The sequence below is a fragment of the Aedes aegypti genome, chromosome 3 (assembly GCF_002204515.2).
Source record: "Aedes aegypti strain LVP_AGWG chromosome 3, AaegL5.0 Primary Assembly, whole genome shotgun sequence".
Taxonomy (NCBI): domain Eukaryota; kingdom Metazoa; phylum Arthropoda; class Insecta; order Diptera; family Culicidae; genus Aedes; species Aedes aegypti.
Genome location: NC_035109.1, coordinates 229,382,772 through 229,403,116, shown reverse-complemented (window position 1 = coordinate 229,403,116; position 20,345 = coordinate 229,382,772). Strand labels below are relative to the sequence as shown.

Sequence of the window (20,345 nt, the reverse complement as noted above, 5' to 3'; positions counted from 1 at the left end):
ACAGTCGAGAGCTATCCTGGCAATGTCCTTGCGAAAGCTGGGAATAGGAAAGGATGATTGATTGAACACCTACTTAAGAAAAATGCAGAGAACTCTACGACCTCTCATAGGTGTTATGGGATGTTGATGGAAAGGGTAGTGCCATAGGATACGTTTGGTAGACGTTCTGGCCGACATATGGTTAATATTTACGCATTGCGATCATGCGCTGCTGATCAGAACAAACTCAACAAATTCCTTTTTGGAAACTGGAATCCGTCGCTCCACTAACATTCTTTGGAGTAGAGTGCCATTCATATGCTTATACCAAGGAATTCCTTCTAGAATTTTGTTTCGGATACCTCAATTTTTGAAAGAATAACCATAAAAATTACCTAAGAGATTCCATCAGAAGTTTAACCATAGATTCAAAAAATTTAAAGGGAGTCCTTCAGAATTTTATCTAGTCATTCTACCATCGATTTCCTTGTATGCCCTTCAAGTTTTACGTTTAGAAAATCTTCAAAAAATTTTGTAAGATCTCCTAGACTAACAACTGGAGAATTCGGTTAAAGGATCAAGAAGTTATATTAGAAGAAATGTCAGCTATTTGAGAAGGGAATGTTTTGGCTGGAATGACACCTCCTTGCAATATGCATGCTTCTTTCCATATTTTTGGAATCGGTTGAAAATATCAACGTACCACCTTATATTTTTACTTATTAAATTAAAAACATCGTTTGAAATACCGTTTTGACTCAAATTTCGAACATAGCTCATTTCCCGAATAGTGGTGATTTCAAATAATAGAATTGTAGTTTAAACAACTTTTAAATGTATAGGGCTTGAATCATAGAATGGTTATTCATCCTGTGAAGAAACGTGAGTAGTTTTCTCGAAAAACTGCTTTAAAAGTCTAGTGCTCGGTATATTTGTCATGTTTTGGAATTTGAGACAAAATGATACCCAAGCAAGAACAAAAACAATCAAATTTCGATTATATGAGTTCAATTTACATATTTTTTTATAACTATGAGAATAATATGCTTGTCTCTCTGTTCCGGACAACTGCAGGATGTTAATGTTATTTCTGGACCAACATTTCAAAATGCATTCATTCTTTATTGTTTTTACCGTCAAAAATATAAGACGAACTATTTTACGGTGGCAATTTTTAGCCTAAAATAAAACGTGTTTTGTGAGGGGCCTTCCTTAGCCGAGTGGTAAGAGTCCACGACTACAAAGCAAAGCCATGCTGAAGGTGTCTGGGTTCGATTCCCGGTCGGTCCAGGATCTTTTCGTAAAGGAAATTTCCTTGACTTCCCTTGGCATAGAGTATCATCGTACCTGCCACACGATATACGAATGCGAAAATGGCAAGTTTGGCAAAGAAAACTCTCAATTAATAACTGTAGAAGTGCTCATTGAACACTAAGCTGAGAAGCCGGCTATGTCCCAATGAGGACGTTAATGCCAAGAAGAAGAAGAAGAAGAAGAAGAATTAGAAGAAAAAGTGTTGTGTCAAACATAGAATGCAATCTGACGGAATCATTTGAAATATCACATACCCCTGGCCAGTCGAGGAAAGATGCACTCGCAACAGAAGAACTTCCTGCTCCTACCGCGCTGCCATACTGTAAAGCCCCGGTTTTCCATCAGGATTGAAGGCAAGGATAATAGGATTAGGTTCGCTTACGCTTTAGCAACACTTGAAGCAAATTAAAAGTTTATTGAATGGCAGTAGATGGAAACTGCATTCGGAAACTGCTGCCAAGGTAAGGGTTCCTACATACAATCTCACATCTATCAGAGTGAGAACCCTCGGTGTTCTCCGATCGGTAGGGGGACTAGGTGTAAAATGCGCTGCTGGGTTATCTCCAAGATTAAATGGATTTCAGTCAAATTCGATCATTTCATACACCTCTCACGAAAAATATCAGAATAATTAAAAAATATAAAAAAATTGCATTCTTCGGAGTAAATGACGCAAGGAAAAACCAGTGAATATCAAATTTTGCTGCAAGACTCCAAACTCAAACGAGATATAGAGGTGCATAGCATGCATAATATTTTCAAAACTAGCTGGATTGTGCCACAAAAAAAAACGCTTGGAACCGGGAGACACATTATAGTCCGCTGCGTTGATCGTTGACTATGGTTTCATTTCTTTTAAATAAAATTTATAAAATATGATTGCTTCAATCCAGTAAATGTTTTTAGCAATTGTGAGCTCTTTATGCGATATCTATCTAAACCTAATGAAAACAACGTTTTTAACAAGATTCGTAGTTAACCCTCTAAGACCCAAATTTTTATTTTCGATCTAAATATTATTTTATGAACTTTGGTTTTTGATTTTTACTATTATTATTTTTGAACATCCCTATCCTTTTTCCCACCCAATTTTTTATTTTCGATCTAAATATTATTTTATGGACTTTGGTTTTTGGTTATTATTATTATTATTATTTTTGAACATCCCTATCCTTTTTCATTTTTTCTTGAAACGTCTTATAGTTACTGATTTTTGGCAATAATAAAAATTCAAGTTTTCACATTACTTTCAAAAATATGAATTTTTTTTTTTTTAATTTCTTTTATTCTTTGTGTAATTAATGGAAAAACCGGTTTGAAATTATTTTAATAACACCAAGCTCTTATTCTGTGATAGGTTGATCGTAGGAAAATATAAAAGGCACGATTTTTTTATATTATACGTTAAATAAACCCCAGGCATTTGTAGGTTATATAAAAAAACAATTTTCAAAAATAGAAAAAAGTTTCAAAAGTCATAAAAAACTCTTTTTATATGCGTTGGTTTATAAGGTTTAAGCCAAAAAAAATCATTTTGATTTCCGAGCTACGAAAAAATACACAAGATTCCAAAGTGTACCCCGTCTAAAGGCTGGGTTGGGTATTAGAGGGTCCATATTGAGTTTTTCTTCAGGCGCGCATATGTTACTACCGATGACGCCCACGCGTCTATGGCATGGACGTCCTCACGTCCCGAGCTAGCTCACCTTGTAAATTGCCTCTCAGGGTCGGCACACGTGCTTGAAGGTACTTACCGTGACAGACCTAAAGGTTCTCAACCTGAAATGTTTTCTTTCGGTGCATGCAAAGAACTGAAGCAGGATTCTAATTTTACAAACCAATTAACCAAATGTATTCAATTACTAGGCACAACAATCGAATAAAAGGGCTCAGAACTCACTCACAGCTTGGTGTTGGCGTCGTCTTCGTTGCTGGGCCGACGCTCTCGGGTACTCGCTCGCTGATGCTTCACGCTGGATCACAGGATCGCTTCACCCTTGAAGGGCTGTTCGACACTAGTCACGTTTTCGGAGGCGGGATTACCGTTACACTCGCGGAGTCACAAAACACCTAGCTCAACCGGTTTACAAATTTTCTACACCGGAAGGCGACCTCTCACACTCTGACTGGCCTCGCGTTAGCAATTAGGAGGTCCAGTTTGCCAGAATCTGGCCACTAAAAGCACTCAAATCACTTTAATTGCCTTCGCAACTGAAACTTTTCAGAGCACTGCCACTATTTTCAAGGTGATACGTTCACAACACTTTGGGTAACTACTTTGCCGAACACTTCGAAGAAACACTTCCGCTGATCTTGGCTTCCCAGGATAAAAGAGACCAGTGGCTGGCTGTCGGGCACTTTTATAGGCGCCCAGGTAGAATTTTGGACAATTGGATTTTGGTGTTACACCAATACTTCCTCGAAGATGAAGGTCATCGGGATGCTGAATTCTGAGCGGTGGAGCTCAATATCTGAGTGGTTCTACTTCCGTAGGCCCTATCGGTGGCTAGTATTCTACTACTTCAATTTTATTTTTTTATTTAGGGTGTGTCAAATATTGCAAAAGTTTAATTTTATATAAACCAAATAAGTTCTCGCATTTGTATTTACATTTACTTACATTTATATTTATTTTGTATGGCAAAACTAACACCAAACTGAAGACATTTTGGTTGGAACATTTGTCAAATGTTACAATGTTCCCCTCTTCGGAATAAAATTACACATTTTTAATTGTGTGTAATTTTAATTCAAATCTTTCGTGACGATCGACATATGATATAAGTATCACGTCATTTCTTTTGGGTAGTAGGTCCGGATCGTTCATTTACTGGACGATTGTTTACGAGTTATTGTGAAACTCTTCATTTTTTTAAAGTCTCCGTGGTTACGATATGAAATGCTTATTTTGATCATTCTTTCTTTCCGAGAAAACATCTCTCTCAAGTGGAAATTCAATTCTACTCCCTCAACCTGTGGGGGACAACCTTACTTTGGTGGGTTTCTAAACTTACCTATCGATTCAACTCTCTCATACTTTCATTCACCAATCAATCAAACGGGATCCCTCTATTTCCATTCACTCATGCCATTCACTCTTCCTCTCTCTCACATACACACACATGTTAATCTATCTTACTACTAACTGTACAACCTTAAAACAAAATATTTACAAACCCTTCAATATTCTATCCTAACCATATTCTCATCTCAACAAATGATCTCTAAACTTTAGACGCAACTGTCTAAAAGTTAAACTCAATAATATTTCGAATTAAGTTTTTATTGTGTTTTTTTTTATTTAATTTAATGTTCACGGGATCATCGAGAATAAAAAATAATCTATCATCGATTTGCAGACAGACTATTCAAAGCTACGCTGGTTTTAGGTGGGAACCGTGCCATATTCCCAAAGACTTCCCATTTGAGTCTTCAATCTCGTATGACGACGATCCAAGTTTGGACTTTATGCACCCAGGCAGGTACATTGGACCATACTTTGCATTGTAGTTATTTACTGCGCTGGACTGCTTCATGTTCCTGTAGTAGACGTCTTGACCGATCTCAAATCCTTTGGCGTGCTGACGATGTCTTAGGTTATAGCGATGCTTTCCTGACTCGTGAGCTAGTTTTAAATTTTGTTCCACCACATCATAGATCTTTTCAAAAAGCTGCTTTTGTTTTTCTGAACGCTGTTCAAGAGTTTGATCATGTTCAGAAGGGAGATTCTTGTGATCCGATCCTTTCACAAACAATTCATGACCGTGGGTTATGAAGTACGGGGTCATTTTTGTAACAGAATGTACCGAAGAATTTAATATGGTTTCGATTTCCGAAAGCTTGGAATCCCATAACCTTTGGTCTTCTCTAACATATGTCCTTATTGCGGCATTCACTGTGCGATTGACCCTTTCTACTGGGTTTGCTTGTGAATGGTACTTAGCATTCAGCCAGTGTCGAATATTGAAACGCTCTAACAGAGACTTGAATTCTTTGGAAAGAAAACATGAGGCGTTATCGGTTATGATAACCTCGGGCGTTGAATTTCTGAAGAACCATTGGTCACGTACAATGGTACACAAGGAAGCACTGTCGATCTTGCGCACAGGAGTGAGCATAATCCACTTGCTAAACAGGTCCAAAATTACTAGAATGTACTGGAATCCTTTCTTACTCCGAGGCAAGGGTCCAATAAAATCCATTGCGATGATTTGCCATGGATGTTTCGTTATTCTCTGGTCACCCATTAGAGGAACAACAGGTACGGAAGCTCCTTTGACCTCCTTACAGGTTTTGCAATCTTGAATGTATTCGCGCACTTCGGTGGCTAATTTTGGCCAAAAGTATCGTTGTTTAATACGATCAACCGTCTTGTCTACGCCAAGATGCATTGATCCATCGTGATTCTCACGGATAATGTCCTCCCTATCTGGGACTGGCGGAACGAATTTCCATTCATACCGATGGTCATAGGGTAAATTAGGAACTGAAACAAATTTGTAAAGATTTCCATTCTCAATACGGTAATCTACGAAATCATCCGGATTGGCTTTTATTTCTTCAATAATTTTGTCATACCAAACCGAGGAAGATCGGGTTTCAATTACCGCTATGCTCCTGGACAAAGCATCTGGGACTATGTTGTCCTTCCCTTTCCTATGTATGATGGTCATATCATACTGTTGCAGTGTTAAGCACCAACGACTACAACGGGATGCTGTTTTCCATTTAGTGGTCATAATGTGGGATAAGGCGGACGAGTCGGTTATCAAGGTAAAGTGGGCTCCTTCGATATACCCGCGAAATGCCTCGATAGCCAACAACGCCGCAAGGGTTTCTTTTTCGCACGCATGATAATTGCGCTGCGGGGTCGTGAGTTTATGGCTAAAATATGAAATGACCCTTTCAGAGCCATCTTGTTCTTGCGTAAGAATACCGGCCACAGCTACGTCGCTGGCGTCGGTTTGTATGCAGAACTCCTTCGAGAAGTCCGGACTCATGAGAATGGGGGCGGAGATGAGCTTTTCTTTTATGTTACAGAAAGCTTCTTCTGCTCGCTCATTCCATCCTAAAACTTTGCTCTTAGTTTTAAGTAGATCTGTCAAGGGTGCCGTAGCTCCGCTGAAGTCTTGTATAAACCTTCGGTAATAATTACACATTCCCAAAAATCTGCGTAACTTAGTTACCGTTGTTGGACGCTCATATTCTACCACGGCTTTAACTTTTTCGGGGTTCGGTCGTAAACCTTGTGTAGATAATAAATAGCCCAAAAATGGCAGTTCTTCTACGCCAAACTTAGATTTGTCCAAATTTATAGCGAGGTTCGCCGCGCGTAAGCGACGTGCAACCTCCTCTAGCAGTTCGACATGCTCTTGGAATGTCTCGCTGACGATGACTATGTCATCTAAATATACAAAAACTCTTGGTTCCAGTTCACCGTGCCCTAGGACTTGATCCATAAGCCTAGACAATGTTGCAGGGCTATTCACCAAGCCAAAGGGTAAACGAGTGAACTGAAACATTCCTTTGCCTTGTACACTAAAAGCAGTGTACCGACGTGAGGAAGTTTCGAGGGGTATTTGTAAAAACGCCTCCGAGAGATCTATCGTACTCAGATATTGGGCCTTTGGCAACTGACTTAAGATTCTCCCGGGGTGGGGTAACGGATATGCGTCTCGCACCGTACGCTCGTTAATTTTACGGGCGTCGAGGCACAAACGGACTTTTCCCGTAGGTTTGACCACAGGGACTACATTAAGCGACCAGTCGGAGTTACTCCTTTCAATAATTCCGACACTAAGCATTCTTTCCAGCTCATCAGAAACTTTCTGTTGAACTTTAGGAGAAACGGTGTAAGGGTACTGCCGAATAGCAGGTTTCTTCTTCCATTCGTCTTGGATTTCAATTCGATGGGTAATTAGTGGAGTGGATGAGATTTCATCCGGAATAGCCACTTTGAACAGCTGCTTGACGCTTTCTAACTGTTCTATTTCTGTCTGGGTCAGCGAAGACCTCGACATTTCAGGGATTGGGTTCTTATCGTTTTCGATCAAAGCACATCGGTCAATGGACGGAGAAATCTTGAACCTCCTCCAGAAATCCATGCCAAGTATGCAATCTTGAATCAAATTCTCGATTACAAGGGTTGATATTATTCGCATTTGATTATCGAATGTGATTGGAATGTACAGTTTTCCTAGCACTTTTAACTTCGTTCCACTTGCAGACCGAATGTCTAAGGGGGTATTCAAAGCATGTAACTTAGGACTGTTCAGTTTTTGATATGTGCGATCACTGATTAGGGTCAAATTACTGCCAGAATCAAGCAATCCTTTAATTATGAAACCATACAGTTTAACTTTAGCATAGGGTCTATTGTCATTTGCAACGGAATTCAAAATAACTTGCACCTCTGGGTTCTCCTTGGAGTACATTTCGTCCAAAGCAGGTTCCCAGAAATCGCACGGGGTGATAGAATTTTGGAAACTATTCACGCGGATGAATTCGACGACCGGCGACTTTTGGCCGTCTGAAATTCGTTTTTTATACAGAACGGACAATTCTGGGTATCGAACCCTTTGAAGCCGCACATTCGACAGAATATACCGCTGATAGATCTGCATTGATCTACCGTATGATTTGTTAATCGACAAAACAAACACTGGTCCATGTGAGGGGGTTTGTGAGCGGCGACCAAGCTGTCTAAAGAACGAATATTGCTTGTATTTCCCTCCTGAATCTTCTCTTTACCGACTTGGGGCTTAGAATCTGAATCTTTCGGGGGAAATTTCTTTGGATTTTGTGGCGGTTTGGGTTGTTCTTTGACCGGTTTGTCGGAGCTTTTCTCGAAGGGTTTCGATTTTGGTTTATCGAACCACTTCTTCTCACTAGGACCTTTGGGTGGGGATTTGGAATCTGGTTTACTACTCTTGATTTCGTTTACCACGTTTGGAGATTTTTCCGAGCCAAACATTTTGTTGTACAGGGAAAAATTCGAAGCATCAATCTGACGACCAGCATCTACCAATTGCTGCAAAGTCGTGGTGGGCTTCCATAGCAGGTATTTCTTGTAGTCACCACGCATATTACGCTTGACTACATCTAACTTCTCGGGGTCACTCATCTGAGCAGTCATCGATCTGAACAATTTCTCCATATCGTAATAGTAGTCTTGGAACGACTCGTTTCTTTGTTGGCGGCGTTGGTAAATTTTCGAACGCACCAAAGAATCGAGTTCGGGATGCACAAAGGACTTCCTCAGTTCCTCAACCATATGCTTCCAGTCCCTCAGTAAGCCTTGGGAACTCATTGTCATGAACCAATTTAATGCAGGTCCAGTGAACAAATGGAATGCAGAGTCAAACAATTCTTGCTCTGAGATTCTCTCAGCGAGCGATAATTGATGAACTAAGACCAAAAATTCATTCAAAGTACTGCCTTGGTCAGTGCCAGCATATTTGTTCAGTTTCCATTTGGAAACGGGTAATGATTTATGACTGTACGACGAGTAAGGTGGAACAGTCCTGAAAAGAGGGGGCGGTATTGGAGCTGATGGCATCCATGCAGCCGAAGAGCAAGCATTTGGATAGGTGGTTGATGGTGGAATCGATACTGGCGGAGCCATAGTGCTAATCGGCATTGCCGCCGAGTAAGGCACTTGTGTTGAAAAATGAGAAGTCGGAAGATAGTTCTGATACCCAATTGGAAGATTTCCATAGAGATTGGGATACCACGCATTATGAACCATGGGATTATAGTTCATACCGGCGGAAACAGACGTATACGGCGTCGAATAACAAGGAACCGACGACACGTGAGACAGACCGTTATAGAGATAGGGTGTCGCGTGGGGAATAGAAACACTAGTACTCACGAGGGAAGTACTAGATTGCTCCACTGATCGTGTCAGGAGCGGCGGTGGGAGGCCCACCGAGGGGGTAACTCTCGGCGACGCGAGAGAGCTCACCACTGTGGTAGTAGGGTTCGTTCGAGTGTTCGAGGTTACGTTAATCGTTTGAGAGACTGGGGCAGTGAGAAAAGATTTGGTACTGCACTGCGCTTGGGAGGACTGCTTGTATTTCCGCAGGGAGTACAATTCGTGTTCAAATGAGAGAAGAGCATCGCGGACATCTTTCTTCAAATCACCAGAGCTATTGTCCACATCTAAGCAACCTAACCTTTTCAAGCACTGAATCATATCGTTATCATCCGGATCTAAAACTGACATGGGAATCTTCTCTTTTTCATCTTGAACATTTACGGGGGAATTCGAAGTCGAAACGCCACTCGCAGCAAATTGCGGGATGGCTAGCAAATCTGCAATAAAAAATTCACTTCCAACGCTATCTGTTCTTTGTCGATCCCTCTTTTGATAATAGAAACGGTTCAACAACTCAAAAATTTTCTCGAGAAATCCTATCAACGTGCTCTGTTTTGCCTCATCCACGTGATCTAGCAGTCTACCGATCCTAACTCCTAAATGCAGCATCGTGGTCTGACAACGTGCTGGTGTTATTTTCGCACCTACCAAACTGTCTAACAAGCTATGATACTTGTCCACGCAGCTAGCATAATCTAATTCGGGATCCAGTTCGTACTTAACCTGCAATTTGACTTCAGAATCACGCTCGCGTTTGAGTGCCTTTCTGAGGTTACCACGCTTCCGAACCATTTGCGCGCCATGCTCGCATATGATTCCTCGGATGTGTAACTCATAATCGAGTTCATCCTCGCTCAGAAAATCTACTCGAAGGTCACAGAAACGTGCCTCCAAATCTTCTAGGTTGACAATCATATTATTACCACCTGCCGCCATTGCTATGGAAAATTTCAATGCACAAAAATCCTACACTGATCTAGAAACGCACCAAAGCAACATAAAGTGATCACGCTCTGCGAAAACCACCCTAACCTGAAACACCGCACAACAAAAGAATGGTCAAATGAACAATCAAACCGAAGCTCGTGCTTTATACTTTTTTAAGAGAATCGTTCAACACGTTAACAATGGTTTACTTGGCTTGGGATCTTTTGCCGTTGCAATTGATCAAACGGACTTTTCTACCACTTAGAAATTTGCAACACCGAAATCAAACATCGATCAATCACGAAGAACTTTGAAAGAGGAACCGTGAGTCTCCCCAAGCACGTGGAAATTTGTGGTGAAGCCACAAATTTGAATTTTACGAGGATCGCCAATTGTTACTACCGATGACGCCCACGCGTCTATGGCATGGACGTCCTCACGTCCCGAGCTAGCTCACCTTGTAAATTGCCTCTCAGGGTCGGCACACGTGCTTGAAGGTACTTACCGTGACAGACCTAAAGGTTCTCAACCTGAAATGTTTTCTTTCGGTGCATGCAAAGAACTGAAGCAGGATTCTAATTTTACAAACCAATTAACCAAATGTATTCAATTACTAGGCACAACAATCGAATAAAAGGGCTCAGAACTCACTCACAGCTTGGTGTTGGCGTCGTCTTCGTTGCTGGGCCGACGCTCTCGGGTACTCGCTCGCTGATGCTTCACGCTGGATCACAGGATCGCTTCACCCTTGAAGGGCTGTTCGACACTAGTCACGTTTTCGGAGGCGGGATTACCGTTACACTCGCGGAGTCACAAAACACCTAGCTCAACCGGTTTACAAATTTTCTACACCGGAAGGCGACCTCTCACACTCTGACTGGCCTCGCGTTAGCAATTAGGAGGTCCAGTTTGCCAGAATCTGGCCACTAAAAGCACTCAAATCACTTTAATTGCCTTCGCAACTGAAACTTTTCAGAGCACTGCCACTATTTTCAAGGTGATACGTTCACAACACTTTGGGTAACTACTTTGCCGAACACTTCGAAGAAACACTTCCGCTGATCTTGGCTTCCCAGGATAAAAGAGACCAGTGGCTGGCTGTCGGGCACTTTTATAGGCGCCCAGGTAGAATTTTGGACAATTGGATTTTGGTGTTACACCAATACTTCCTCGAAGATGAAGGTCATCGGGATGCTGAATTCTGAGCGGTGGAGCTCAATATCTGAGTGGTTCTACTTCCGTAGGCCCTATCGGTGGCTAGTATTCTACTACTTCAATTTTATTTTTTTATTTAGGGTGTGTCAAATATTGCAAAAGTTTAACTTTATATAAACCAAATAAGTTCTCGCATTTGTATTTACATTTACTTACATTTATATTTATTTTGTATGGCAAAACTAACACCAAACTGAAGACATTTTGGTTGGAACATTTGTCAAATGTTACACATATTAGTCCGTCTTCCCTTACACAGAAAGAGAAAACTATTTCTCGACCCTTCCCCAGAAGGAAGCGGTGTGGGAGTTCTGCTGAGGGGAACATATTGAACCGAGTGTGGCCAGGCTCGTGCTGATATTCTAATGTGACAACCGGGTGTGCCCGGGCAGGAAAAGGGGGAAATCTTGGATTAGGAAAACATTTCATTTAGGCTTAGCTCGGTACCGACAGCTGAGTTGTTACTTGTTGGGTCGATGGCATTGCACTGGCAGAGCGGCGCTCCAGACGGATTTATGTAGGTTTCAGGGCGCATCGATAGGTATATCGGAGTGACTCAATTTCTCGGTAGGAAGCAATCATTTTCAAATCATAGCCTAGCGGAAAATCACTTAGAATAAATGAATGAAGCGAAGCAGTTTTTTTTTTGCGTTTTCTATTTGAGTGCTTGAAGACGTATAGTAAAATAGGGGTTTCGAGAAATGAAGGGATTACTTCGGAAGCATTTGTTTCTTGTTAAAATTGTTCTGTGAGCTCATAAAAAATGTGTTTAATGGGACCCATTATGCTTGATGGACAAAAAAACTGTTTTTTTTGGACTTTTTTAGTTGAAAACAAACAACGCAAACTGACAGTAGGGCCAAATAATTTGTAAATATAGATTCTGGCAGACAAAGGTCACGACGAGAGGCACTAAACATAATGGAAATTGACGAGTCACAACTGTTAAAAAATAAAACTATCGTCTGCTTCATTGCATTTTGATTCGGATTCTGATTTTTTTATTCTGTTTTTTTCTACGCACAAGAGTATTTTTTGTGTCAAATTGAAATTTAGTCTACAGGTAGCCTAAAGCATTAAAAGGTTAAAGTCAAAGAGGAAGTTTGTTGTACCATTTCAAACATTACATTCATTTCTTATTTCCAAGTGTTCTGTTTTAGAAAACACTATCATCCTAATTTGGTGATACTTAATTTAGTATTTATTATCATTTTCAACACCATATTACATTTCACTTGCCGTAGCAGTTCAGAAGTTATATATGTTTTTGATTGTATCTACCTATAAAAGAAAAAAACGTTTTCAAACAACTTAACCTTACTTAACTTAGATATAGTATTTATCGTAACAATACAAAATTGCATTGTCTACAATTATGATTAATTTTATTCAACATTTCGATCCAATGTTTCAATATTGGATATTCTATGTAACTAAATAGTACCATACCAAGGGAGGAGCTTCAGAATCAATTAAAAAAAAATAATCTGAATCCTCTGCAGAGCATTCTTTTTGGTATTACAACAGCCAATCTATATTGGTACAGCATATAACATGGCTGGCCTGTAAATTTGATTGAATATCAAAAGCTTGTTCTTAAGGCAAAGTTTGAGTTTTCTTTTAATAACGGGATGGAGACATTTTACATATTTGTTACATTTGGTTTGACTGCCCTTAATGTGATTTTCGAAAGTTAAGATTTTTGAAAGTTGAGATAACAAAAAATATGTTAAGGATTTTATTGGCGGAAAGATTCATGTTCCACAAATGTTTGAATCTCTTGAGTCAGTTAGTTATACACGTTGTGAATTCTTTTAAATTGATGTCTACACATTTATCTTCTATTTAAATCAACATGATAAATACTCAAAATATACGACTTCCATTAGATTTTATGTATTTGCAATTCAATCTCCCCTTTGCGGTTAACCTTCAACCCTTTTCTGCTTCAACATTATTAAAGTTCTCCTTTGGCATCCATACATCTCTAACTTTCACTATCCCTGTCCCTTGCTGGAGGACCTGCTTACGGACAAAACTTTTCGGACGAACGCTTTGTGGTTACTTATTGATTGTGACCAAATGGTTCGTCCCGGGGTAAACGAAAAAGAAATAGAATTGTGACGGAACCTTTCGGGCAATTCCTTGGTTACAACAAAACGGGTGTGTCAAGGACTTATTTATGTGTTATTTGCTCGATGGAGTGGAACCGGTTTTCCCCGCTGCGTCCGAATCACCCAAACAAATGAGTGTCGGCTATAGGGCGGCAATCGATCGATATCTAAAACTCTTCGTACAAACCAGAAGTCGACTCATGTTATATTTATTTTCGACCGGAAACGATTCAACAGTTTGATATCTCGCCACCAAGCAGTGTACACATTTCAAATTACTTCTCCGGAATAGGAAATGTCCCCCGAAATATATACTAGCGGATCGGGGTCGTTCCATCCGCTTATCTTTTCTCATCCATGCTGTTCAACGACCCACCAAGCGTTCAAACCACCTAGGCGAAAGTGCTCAAGAACCAGCGAAAATAATGCCCACCCGGTGCAATAATACAGCGATAAAAGTCGACGTCGGCAGATTGGCAAAAAAGAAAGGATTGTTTTGGGTTGCTTGGTAGCCATTGGCCAGACAAGTCCTCACCGAAGGACCCTTCACAGTTGAAGAATGCCACTTGAACGGGAACGGCCAAAGCGGCAAAATGAATCAATAACGTGGTCGGTGATAATGAGCACGATGATGACTTTCGCTTTCTTCTGTATCCTTCGAGTTCCTTGAGTAGTTTGGGTTTTCCTGTGGGCTGATGGGTGGAATACGATTCGGGTTATTTGCTTCACAACAGATTTTTTTTATTTAGAGAGTTTCATTTCACAACCATTTATCTATTGGTAAGAGAATCTGGGAAGAACATTTTGTATATTTTAAATCCTTGTATTGGGGTTCAGTTATCCTAAAGAAAGATCATATCCGACAATAGAATAGCTCGAACTGATTATTGAACTGTTCAGTAGAGCATCGACAGTTTTGAATATTCAATAATTTCCATTTGATTTGGCCAAAAACTTCAACACGAATTACAAATTTATTTGCGGCAGATTTGCAAACAAACTTGCTAACGCCTGCCAATGGAATGAATGGCAAACGTATCGTACGTGGATAGATAGCAACAGTCAGCGAGTAGGTATTTTGCGACTAACGACCGACGGTCCATATCGATTGGCAGCATGTGAATCGTAGCTACCGACAAACTGTGCAGCACGATAACAAACATTTCCATATTGACGTTCCGCGCCAGCATTCGTGGAAGCGAGATGATGTTTGCATATCCCACATTTGATATCTCACTGTAAGATCGATTGGGAAGTGTGTAGGGTTGCTCTGCGTGCTGATAAGAATGATCGGAATGTGGAAAATCATCTTTAAATAGAACTATTTATAAATAAATAATATGGAAAACATTTGAAGTGATCTGACGAAGCATGATAAGTATTTCTAAAAACTAAGTTTCAAAATTCAGTGCGCATCGTACTCTAATGCTAAGCGTACACAAATTCTTCTTGCTCTCGGAAGTATTCAAACTACTTGAGCAATAAAACAGTACTTCTCAGTGCTTCAAAAATAGTACTTTTCAGTACAGTAGCGCAACCAGGATTTGGCTCTAGGGGGGGTTTTGCAAATTTTAAAATACTTATTGAGAAGAAATTTTTTGATGAAGAAAAAAATTGAGTTGAAGAGTTCAAGTATGTTTTATATTCTGCATGGTTAAAATGAATTAAGAAAGATTACAATAAATTAGTGTCATGCCATTTAACCGCTCTTATTATGTGTTGTTCCTTAAATATGTTTTCGAGTTTTTCAAGAATGAGAATGACTTGGAGAATAATCTTTATGCGCAGAAATTTGCAATAGAAATCATTACCACTACTGTTGCAGTAGGTCGAAAACAGATCAGCGTTGCAAAATTCAACTGACGGTAGAAAACTAATTGTCACAATTTAAAGAGTTGGTGTTCTAGAAAATCGAGTGTAAAGGTCAAAAATGTGTTCTGCTTTCATTGTGAAGATGTTATGACTTTTTTTTTTCTTAATCGTTTATTTGAAAGGCTCAACCGCCGTGAGGCATTACGGAGCCGGTTTTGTAGTGAATTGATTACAAAATTACAAAGATAATTAACAATGATAACCTTGCGCTTTCAATTCATTGATTCTTCTTTCATCTTCATCGATGTACTGATTCCGCAACTCTGCATCCTCGATCCATGAGTACGAAACTCGTCTAAATCGTGAGCGTACGGGAGAAACATCAGAAACAATAACATCGCTGCTATCACTAACAGTGGAGGTTGACGACGTGGGTTTTTTGGTAGTTTGGATGTACGATGCTTCCGAGTCAACTGACCTTTGTCGTTTTGTTTCGCCTTTGCTTAGTTTTGCTGCTGTTGCTTTGCCACCGGCAGCCGCCGGCAGGGATGGCCATTGTTCATCGATGTTAGGCGTCTGGATCTGCTGTTGTTTGGATGTTGTTTTTGTTGGCTGCTCTTGCTGGGGTGATGGGCTGCTGGACTTTGCTTGAATTTTGTTTTCGGATGATGTTTCCGAGCATCGGAGTTTTGGGTGGGATTTACCACCGCAGTTTTTACAAGTGCGAACTTGTTGAAAATGTGAGACTGTAGTGATTTCGTCTTGAATGGTTAAGTACGATGGAATCGGCTTATTGATCTGCATCCGCACCACGCGTACACCATTATAGAGGCCTGGAAAGTAATTCTTCCAGACCTCATTTCGGATGCTGTAAACAGTACCATATTGACTCATATGGTTGATGATGGCTACGTTGTCGATTTCCTCCGGAAGGTCTTGAATACGCACATCCACGGCTGTGCTATCGACGTCGATAGGTAGTGGGATTTTTGGAATTATCCCGTTGCACTCCATAAAATGTTTTTGATGGTGCTTCGACGCAAAGTTAGATGCAGCTTGTTCACTTTGCATCGTAAGATACACAATGTTCTTAACATTGTGCATCTGCAAACACTTCACTTCAGTCATGTCAACTTCAAGCTCCTCATCGATAAACTTTTTAATATCTGAAATACTTGGCCGGCTTGGGAGAACCGATGTATCCAAAACGATACAATTTTTTCGCGATACCGGCATGATTGCAAAAAGAACAAAAAATCGGGTGGAGCAAAACAATAAAGCACGTCTAGTCCGAGTGGATGATGGATAGCAACTGATGTTATGACTTAATATATGATAACATTTCAAAATGTTCAATATGCTCATGAGAAGCTGTTTTTTGATGACTTTGTAAGAAAATTGATTTACTATTTTCATGATTCACCTACAAACTCTCAAAATTGTTTAAATTCCTGATGTGGCCGAAATGCTTCCACCGACAGCTAAATATTTCAACAGTATTCGTAGACTTTTTTCTTTGTAATCTTCAATTATCAAGGAATTCATATGCTCTGAAGGTCGCAAAATTTGGCCAAATGCTGAGGCAACTATAAGAATTTTGATGTTTTAGATGCTGCACCAATGGGAAGTTTCCAATATACATGAAGGTTCAACAAACTGTTGATACAATGCCATCAGTTTGTTTTTGATAAAGGCTAGAAAATTTTGTTATTTATTAGCTCATTGTAGTTATAATTTTGTTTTGATCATACTCCCTGAAGAGTTTAAAAGTTAAAAAATCCAACTTCAAACAATATAAATGTGGAGGCCTCTGACATTATCAGTGTAAATACGAATTAGACTAAGTTACTCCTCTTTAGATGTATCGTTGTATAATGTCTAGTGCTGAATTTCATCAATATATTCGGCGAGCCTAATTATTTTTCGGCTCTGGGGGGGGTTTTGACCCCCAAAACCCCCCCTTGGTTGCGCCACTGTTTCAGTATTTTTTTTTTACATATTGATTCCTTTCCGATTCTTGTTTGGATCAGTGGCTTCGATTTTTCATTGGACCCATCAGCTAAAGCTAGTGATGGTACCTAATCCTTCTTGGACACCGTCTTGGGAAAAAACCTCTTAGAAGGTCACGTTTTCTGTCGTTTATTCACTAAAGATGGTTGCAACCACGAACAAAAAAAAGGGTGAATTTCTGCATTCACAGTTTTTTTTAACCAAAACAGTGGGAATTACAACTGCCACTAAACGTGGCAAAAATAGATGAAAGGACGTTTCTCCGGAATGCGCACTTTCTTCCAAGGGTGAAATGTTCAATGTTGATAATTGCATCGAAATGAGCAGTCTATTCGATGCTTCAAACAATTTTTCGAACATCAAATCGGAGCAGCCTCTAGCCCCTACTCTTCGGTTCAAGTGAGGAAACAAAAAGAGCCGCCTAGCGTGGTCAGTTGTTCCTTGAACTCCATAAGGGGAATTCAGGTTTGCTTCCAAATCGCAAAGAAATGAGATTGCCGCATTTTGCAGGAAACTCCTTAACATCGCGAGTTTCTTATCAAACATCTTAAAGAAGCACCAATTGTTTACTATGACGCCAAAACTGAACGTTTGTTCGGTCGTTTGAAAGGTCTCTCAACTGACTGTAAATCACCTGAAGAGATCAAAAATGGAATAAATGCTTTACAGTGGGATTCAGTGGCAAAAGTCGAAATTTTCAGTTACTAAAAACAGAACCGTGCCAAATTTGGATCCAATTTTTTAAACTCAAGAATATCATTTGGGCGTTGTTCTATCATCATTATACATAGAACCAAATGATGGCCAGACTTCCAAAGTAGATTTTCGTATGATGACACTGTGTTTTAAATCTATAGAACTGTCATATTTATTACGACAGGCGTTCTACACACTCTTTACTTCTGAAATATCAACAATGATGTTTTATAAACTTCATGTACACTAATTGTATACATGGGTTATTCATGACCTGGACAATTTTTAAAAGTAGTGTAAAGATACAGAAATGCAATAGCTACAAATCTGAATAATTTTAGTTTAATATAAAAAATAAAATACATAAAAAATAGTTTATCTTCCAATCCCAAGCGTCGAATTTGACAATATTCGGTAATTTGAAAATGACTCTTTTAAATTATATTTCTTGCAATGGTAAGGCATCTAATATCGAATGATTGACTACAGTCCCACAGAAACAGCTGAAAACAATTGCTGTACTCAACAACTATGATATTATTTAGACTAGAATATTAATTAAATAAGCCTTCAATAGGATTTTCCATAGAAATATGGATGAAAAATTCCTACAGTCAAACCTCCATGAGTCGATATTTGAAGGGACCATCGACTCATGGAAATATCGAGTCGTGGAAATAAATGCTTTGGAAAGCTGGTTGAGGGGACCATCATAGTAACCATAAAATTCTGGTTTTAGTATGGTTCCATGAGTCGATATCGAGTCATGGAACATCGAATAATGGAGGTATCACTGTATATAGATTATTACAAAATGGAATGGAACAGTGAACAGCAGCTCAAGATCCATAACTGTGGCCAGTAATATCATAGAATATACAAATGAGCTTCTCGTTACTTCAATTTGAAATGAGCTTTTCTTGTGTTTGTTGAAGTTGAGCTGGGATATGAATTCAACAGGAATTCGCTGGATCCCGTTATGAAACCTCAAGAGCCCGATGAGAATCTCCAGGGGTCCGTTAGGACTCTACAGAAACCCGCTAGAACTCTGAAGTAGCTCGTAAGAAATCTTCAAAAATTATGTGAATTTCTTACGAGCATAGAATTCTGAGGATCTTGCTTAGGAGCCAGATAGAAATTGATGTCTACCCAAGTGCTTGCTAGGAATTTGGTAGATATCGTTTAGAATTTTGAGATTCCTCTACAATATTGCTGAAAATTCTCATGTATTCAATCGAAATTCCCTAAAGTCCATAAGGACCTTCTGGGCTGCTACTAGCAATCTCCAAGTTCCGCTGGACATCAATTCAGAATCCTCAAAATCGTGCCAGAAGCATTCAAAATACAACTAGAAATTTACAATATTCCGCTAGAAATTCACAGACCACCTTAGAAATCTTAGAAGTTTACAAAGAATCGACAGATTTCGAACAGCATTCCCAATATACAATCTCAGGATCCTGAAAGAAACCCCTAATGTCCGATAGGAATACCCAGATTTCATACAGTATTTTCAAGAATTCACTGAAAACACTCAGAAGCCCATTTCAAAAACATAAGATTCTGTAAGGATTCTCCGGTATCCAGTTAGAGAACTTCTTGACCCAGCTAGAGGTTATCCTGTAAAGAATATTTTTAAAGTTTCAAGTGGCCTGCATACTCGATAAAAATCTTGATATGGCAAGCAGTATACTCTAGCCTGAGCAACACGGGATCTTTTCTAATGTCATACAGAGTATCTATCATATTTATCGTACGGTTTCATGCCCTTAGGGATGATTCAAATAAGACGATCATCATTTTTCGGGGTTTCTAATCCCCCCTAACCCCGATGTCACGCTTTTTCAATACCTAATACATGCACTGTCACACTTTCGTTGATCCCCCTTCCCCACATTATGTACGTCATACTTGAATCGTCCCTTATTGAGAATATTGTGGAATTTAGACTTGTTGACACGCATTTGCCAACAAATAGTTCAGAGTACTCATAAATTGTTGTGAGACACTACTTTTTGCTAGATTTTCTTGCATTGCTATGGTATGTGTCTAATGTTACAATGCATGTAATTCCACAATAAAAAGAACAGTGATCTGAAGAAGCGAGACGAAATTTTTGAAACAAACTCTGTGGGGTTATAGACTTTTTGTTACTCTTGTGTCAATGCTGCTTCGTTCAAACGAGCTGTTCCAAATCTGAAGAAAACTGACTTTTATTAACTCAATTACCTATCGGCACACTCAAGTGGGCTGGTCATACAGCGTGAATGCCTTAGAAAAGATGTTCGAACTCTAGTTAGGACACTCATAAAAATCAATGACTTCATGAAACTTTGCGACCACACGACCATCTAGAATTTAATATGCGCATGATGTACTCCTAGAATTTAATGAGATTT

The 20,345-nt window shown here is 39.6% G+C and overlaps 1 protein-coding gene across 5 annotated transcripts in view; it reads right to left on the bottom strand.

Moving 5' to 3' along the window:
- The window catches only part of LOC5578483, a 389,689-nt gene that overhangs the window by 60,132 nt on the left and 309,212 nt on the right, over positions 1-20,345 (bottom strand). The gene's annotated exons all lie outside the window — the stretch shown is intronic.